The 6,770-nt window shown below is 37.3% G+C and overlaps 1 pseudogene; it reads left to right on the top strand.

Moving 5' to 3' along the window:
- Nucleotides 1-500: 500 nt before the first annotated feature.
- LOC112132775 (cytochrome b-c1 complex subunit 6, mitochondrial-like) lies at nucleotides 501-770 on the top strand (annotated as a pseudogene).
- The last annotated feature ends 6,000 nt before the right edge of the window (nucleotides 771-6,770 follow it).

The raw sequence follows: 6,770 nt of genomic DNA, 5'->3' as shown, positions 1-6,770 counted from the left end.
GTGTTTGAATTCTTGGCCTGTGATTGTAAGTATATCCTTGATGTTCTCCAAAATGTCTTTGGGGTCATTCTTCCATTGTATTGGACAATAGAGTGTGCAATGCATCTTATTTGGACTTCTATTTAGGTGGCTGATTAATCTCCCCATTGTCCGGATGAATAGCACCTGGCTCCATTGAGATAGCTGATCCATGCTAATTTCCTCATCAAATTTGGTCACACCCTTCATGCTCTCTTCCATACAGGCTTTCTCATTTTTTTTCTAATATGAATAGGCTGAGAATTGTCTAAATCTTTAAGTTCTGCTTCCCTTTTCATTAATAATTATTTTGTAAGTCATTTGTCTATTCTCACACTTTGCAAGAAGCAGTCAAGAGAAGCCAACTGCACTTTCAACACTGCTTAAAACTTTCCTCAGCTGATAAGTCCTTCTTGATTCCGAAGTGGATTAGGTGCCACTGTTGCTGCTTGAGTGTGTTGAATTCAGAACCATAGCCAGACATGGGACTGGAAGATGAGTGAAAGATGCTGACCAGGTCCAAAGATTTCATGGAGGAGGAAGAGCAAGAGGAGGAACTGGATCCCCTAACAACAGAAAGAGAGCAATGCAAGCAGCTGGAGAAATGTGTAAAGGCCAGGAGTGGCTAGAGCTCTGTGATGAGTGTATATCCTTCCAGCCACAAAGAAGAGGATGGCATGAATGAGCTCTTGGACTTTTTGCATGCAAGGGACCACTGAGTGACCCACAAACTCTTTAACAGCTTGAAATAAATGTGCAGACATATTTACTTCAGCCTTCATCACCTTGGCATAAGGATGTTTCCTTATGGTTTTGGATATGCCATTTGCTTCTAATTTGTGTAACTGTAAGTTTATATTAACCTCATGGATTTTGGCTTAGACAAGTAGCTTCTATGTAATTAGCAGTGATTCTATCTTAATGAAGTTCTGTGATCTACAAAAACAAGATTTCCTCAGCCAAATATCCAATTTCTTTGCTCACAAATTCTACCTTCCACAAAACGCTAGAACGTGAACACAATTCAGCCAAGTTCTCTTGCAGTTTATAATGAGAATTGCTTTTCCTCCATTGCCCAATAACACGTTCCTCTTCCTCATTTCCATCTGAGTCTTCATCAGAATAGCCTTTATTGTCCATATTTCTACCAACGTTCTGTTCATGACCACTTTGGAATTCTCTAAGAAGATTGAGGTTTTCTCTACAGCAAACTTTCCTCCTTTCTCTCTGGGACTTCATCAGAATTGCCCTTCGTGGGACATTCATGGCAATGTAGGTTTTTTTTGTTTTTGTTTTTATTTTTTTTTCTAGCATGAACCTTGAAACTCTTCCAGCCTTTACCCATTACCCAATTCCAAGGCTGCTTCCACATTTCTAGGCATTTGTTACAGCAACATGCCCACTTCTTGACACAAAAATCTGTATTAGTATTCTCCAGAGAAAAAGAACTAATAAGATATATGTATATATAAATATTTATTATGAAAATTGGCTCACACAATCATGAGGCTGAGAAGTCCCATGACCTGCCATCTGCAAGCTGCAGGCCCAAGGAAGTCAATGGTGTAAGTCCCAGTTTGAGCCTGAGGGTCTGAGAACCAGGAGTACCAATGCCCAAGGGCAGGAGAAGATGGATGTCCCAGCTCTAACAAAGACAGCAAAGTTGCCTTTCCCCCAGCTTTGTGTTCTATTTGGGCCCTCAACAGATTGGATGATGCCCACCCATGTTGATGAGAGTGATCTTTACTCATTATACTGATTCAAATGCTAATCTCTTCTGGAAACACTCTCATAGATACCCCCAGAAATAATATTTACCTGCCACCATTCATCCCTTATTAGTTCAGTCAAGTTGACACACAAACTTAACCATCACAGTAACCAATTTCAGTAGTAAAAATAGTGTATGTTTTTAAATGCCTTACATTTCCCAAACAGTTTCAAACATATTATTTCCCATGATCCTTTGGCAACCTTGTGTAGGATTGTTTTCTGTTTTTTTCTTCTTATTTCATAGCTGAAGACACTGAAACTCAGAGATGTTAAGTGACCTCCCTGAAGACAATACACAGCTAAAAGGATAGAGCCAGGACACAGGATAAGTTCTGCATTAGAGTAAGATGTCCTTCCTAGTGCTATGTTGCCTGTCTAGTTCATTTGTTAATCTATTAAAAAAGTAAACATACAAAAATTTCTCAGCATCACTAATAATCAGGGAAATGCAAATCAAAACCACAAGGTGATACCACCTTACTCCTGCAAGAATGGTCATAATAAAAAAATGAAAAAATAATAGATGTTGGTGTGGATGCAGTGAATAGGGAACACTTCTACACTGCTGGTGGGAATGTAAACCAATACAACCACTATGGAAAACAGCATGGAGGTTCCCTAAAAAACTAAAAGTAGAACTACCATTTGATTCAGCTATCCCACTGCTGGGTATCTATCCAGAGGAAAAGAAGTTGTTATGCGAAAAAGGTACTTGCATATGCATATTTATAGCAGCACAATTCACAATTGTGAAAACATGGAACCAACCCAAATGGCCATCAATCAACGAGTGGATAAAGAAACTGTGGTATATATATATATATATAAATGATGGAATACTACTCAGCCATGAAAAGGAATGAATGAATGGCATTTGCAGTGACCTGGATGAGATTGGAGACTATCATTCTAAGTGAAGTAACAGGAATGGAAAACCAAACATCATATGTTCTCACTCATAAGTGGGAGCTAGGCTATGAGAATGCAAAGGCATAAGAATGACACAATGGACTTTGGGGACTTAGGGGGAAAGGGGTGAGGGATAAAAGACTACAAATTGGGTGCAGTGTGTACTGCTTGGGTGATGGGTGCACCAAAATCTCACAAATCACCACCAAAGAACTTCCTCGTGTAACCAAACACTACCAGTTCCCCAATAACCTATGGAAAAAAAATCTGACAAAAAACAAAAAATAAAATTCATTAATTTTGTCAGTCAAAAAAATATCTTCTTGGTATCTGTTGTGTGGGAAGCACAATGCTCATTCTTAAGGTTTCAGTAGTGGATAAGACCAGTGAGCTCCTGCCTCAGCCAAATCCTGAGGGACATAAAAGGTGGCAAATCAGTGAAGCACCTGTACAAAAGAAACATAATTCAATTGCTTTAAGCATACTTGAGTCCCTATTTCACAGAGAAGAAGCCCTTCATCTCATTAGAGGGATTGTGATCAAGTGATGATAAAAAAAGACAAGGACTCAGAATGATCTCAGTTTGCCTTCCGAATGAACCACTTAAAGCCTCAAGCACTTTAAATCGTTGAGACATTTAGCTACTTTCAGGGATGCATGAGAATTTTAGACTTGTTACTTGACCATTTGCTTTCCCAACTCCAAGTCCAATCAGTTAATATAATGGTCAAATGCAAGTATAGTTCTTGTAACTATATTTGTTAGAAAGTAACATAATTTATCCATGTGATGAAACATCTGGGCTTGGAATTCTAATGTACAACATCAGTCTTTCAACTGGCACTAGGAGAATCAAAGTCTTGAATTTTAGTAAAAAAAAAAAAAATACACATGAGACTTATAACTGTCTTCTCCATAAGAAGAATCAGGGTATATGTGTGAATGTGTGTGTGTGTGTGTGTATAATGGCCAGTGGAGGTGGAATTATTTCAATTATGAAATGCCCAATAAGGATTTTGTTTTTCGTGTACCCATTCTCAATGCTTTCAGTTGTCTGGCCATCTCTCACCCTGCCAATCTACTCTCTATTCTTCTCTACCCTGTTCCTGGCTCCAGGAGGTTCACCTTTGTGGGTCAATCCATTGCATCCTGTTGGGTTTGGCCAATGCGGGTTATCAGCAGAGAGTAAGAGGGTGGAAGGAGAGTGAAGTAACACTCCAGCAGTTTGCTGGGTGAGAGTAGAGGGTGTTCTTCACAGTCACTTTGGAAATCACTCCTTCCTTGTAGTCCTTCAAGTCAAAGAGTGAGCTCCCTGCAGTTGCTAGCATTGGTGTGTTTCACCATTCTTTGTTGATTTCCCTGAACCCTGACCACATCTTTGTAAAAAATTTATTTTCAGCTCCTCTCAACATTCCTTTGATGTAGCAACTGTTTTCTGCTGTCCTCCCAGGACAGCATATGATAAACTTCTTATTTGTGAGAAGTTATTGCTTATTATTATTTGTAGACCTTTATAAGTACATAAGTGGCAGACCATCATTTTGACTTTTGGTAAACATTTTTGAAGACAACTTTGGATTCCTATCAAAGTACACTTAGATATTCTTAAGTTGCTGGAGTATGCATTGTATGCTAACTATGCATTTAAAAACAGCTTTCCTTGGTAGAAGAACTCATCAAAAAATATTTGGAAAGGGCAATGACCTTTTGTAAAGACATCCCATTTAAATGTTTTATATTTTTACCTTGACTTTTTTTCATTAAACAATATGCATTATTTATTAATAAGGCCATTCACAGGGACAGGCAGCAAATTGGCAAATTGGCCTTTCCATTAAACTTTTAATGCTAACTTTATAATGAGTATGCTGAACTGCTATATATAAAATAATTATCTCTCCCCTCTTTACCCATACAGAGAAAAACTATAGTAGGTCCCAGTGCTGGTGTGTGTATACAAGGTCTATTTCTTTCTGAATGCTTTTCTGATCTAAATTAATAAAATTCACCCCTTCCAATGCTGCTGTCATCAGATTCCCAAGTCCATTCATTAGAATTATGTATGCATGTATTTCAAGTTCGTATCTCCCCCTGTGGAATCCTGAACTTTATCTACAATGTCCTCCAAAATATACTTAAGAAATAAAAATCTGATTATGTTACTGATATGGTTTGGCTCTGTGTCCCCGCACAAATCTCATCTTGTAGCTCCCATAATTCCCATATGTTGTGGGAGGGACCCAGTGGGAGATGATTGAATCATGGGCGTAGGCCTTTCCCATGCTGTTCCTGTGATAAGGAATGGGTCTCACAAGATCTAAATGGTTTTTAAAATGGGAGTTTCCATGCACAAGCTCTCTCTTTGCCTGCTGCCATCCATGTAAGATGTGACTTGCTCCTCCTTGCCTCTGCCATGATTGTGAGGCCTCCCAGCTATGTGGAACTGTAAGTCCAATTAACCTCTTTCTTTTGTAAATTACCCAGTCTTGGGTATGTCTTTATCAGCAGTATGAAAACAGACTAATACAGTTCCTGTCTGCTTAAATGTCTCTTTTTGCTCCCCATTGCCCACCAACTAATTCTTAGGGCCGCACAAGTATGTTTACAATCTGTTACACATCTTTCTCCCCTTACCTCCTGCTTTGCTCCCTTCTTCTCCATTCTTACCCAGGACTGCTGCAGCCATAGAAAATCTCAGGTCACAGAAAACCCAATGCGCTTATTATCCTCCAGATGCCCTCACATGCTGAATTCACCTAACAACAGAATTTCAAAATTCCTGAACAAAAACTGAAAGAAATGAAAGGAAACAGACAAGTCCCCAATTGTAGTTGGAGATTTTAAACTTCCTCTTAAAGTAATTGAAAAACCTAGCAGACAGCAAATCAGTAAGGCTGCAGAACTGAACAACACCATCAACCAACTGGAATCAAACTGACGTTTTTAAAACCTTCCATCAAAAACCAACAGAATAATAGCCTTTTCAAAGTATGTAGAGTATCTTCAGGACAGATCATATCCTGGGACATAAACAAATCTTAGCACATTTAAAGTAGTTGAAATCATTAAAAATGCTCTCTGAATACAATATATAAAACCAGAAACCAATAAGAGAAAGATAACAGAAAAAACTCCAAATGCTTGGAAATTAAGCAACACACTTCTAAATAATCCATGGGCCGAAGAGGAAATCTCAGGGAATTTGGAATATATTTTGAACTAAACAAAAATAAAAACAAAACATAACAAAATTTGTGGGTTGTAGCTAAAACAGTACTTAAATGAAAATTTATAGCATTAGCTGCTTATATTAGAAAAGAAGAAAGATCTCAAAGAAGTAATCTTACCTTCCACCTTAAGAAACTAGAAAAAAAAAAGAAGTGTTAACCAAAATAAGCAGGAATAAAGAAATAATAAAGATAGGAGAAATCAATGAAATTTAAAAAATAGAAATAAAATTAAAAAATAAAAATATCAAATGAAACAGAAAGTGGATTCTTTGAAACTATCAATAAAATTGACAATCCTCTAACAAAACTGACAAAGAAAAAAGACATAAATTCTTAACACCAGGAGTAAAAGAGAGAACATCACTACAGACATTAAAAGGATAATAAGGGAATACTACAAACAACTCAAAGCATACCAATTCAGCAAAATAATTTACCTTTTCCCCAAAAACTATAAACTGCCAAAGCTCACCCAGTACAAAGTGGGTAATTTCAATAGTCTTCTACTATTAAAGATATTGAATTCATAGCTAAAACTTTCTGAAAAAGAACTCTTCAGACCCAAATAATTTCACTGGATAATTCCACTAAACATTTAGAGGAGAAATAATCCTAATTATACCCAATCTTGAGAAGAGGAGAAAATACCTCCCAACATGTTTCATGACACCAGAGTACCCCAATATTAAAACCAAAGACAGTACAAAAATAGAAAACTATAGGCAAATATCTGTCATGAACATAGATACACAAATCATCAGAAAATATTAGCTAATCATATCCAGCAGTTTATAAAAATTAATACACCATGACCAAGTGGGATTTATTCTGGTACTGCAA

This window comes from Pongo abelii, chromosome 2 (genome assembly GCF_028885655.2).
Source record: "Pongo abelii isolate AG06213 chromosome 2, NHGRI_mPonAbe1-v2.0_pri, whole genome shotgun sequence".
Taxonomy (NCBI): Eukaryota; Metazoa; Chordata; class Mammalia; order Primates; family Hominidae; genus Pongo; species Pongo abelii.
Note: the sequence above shows the minus strand (reverse complement) of the source record. Positions and strands in the feature narration are given on the sequence as shown.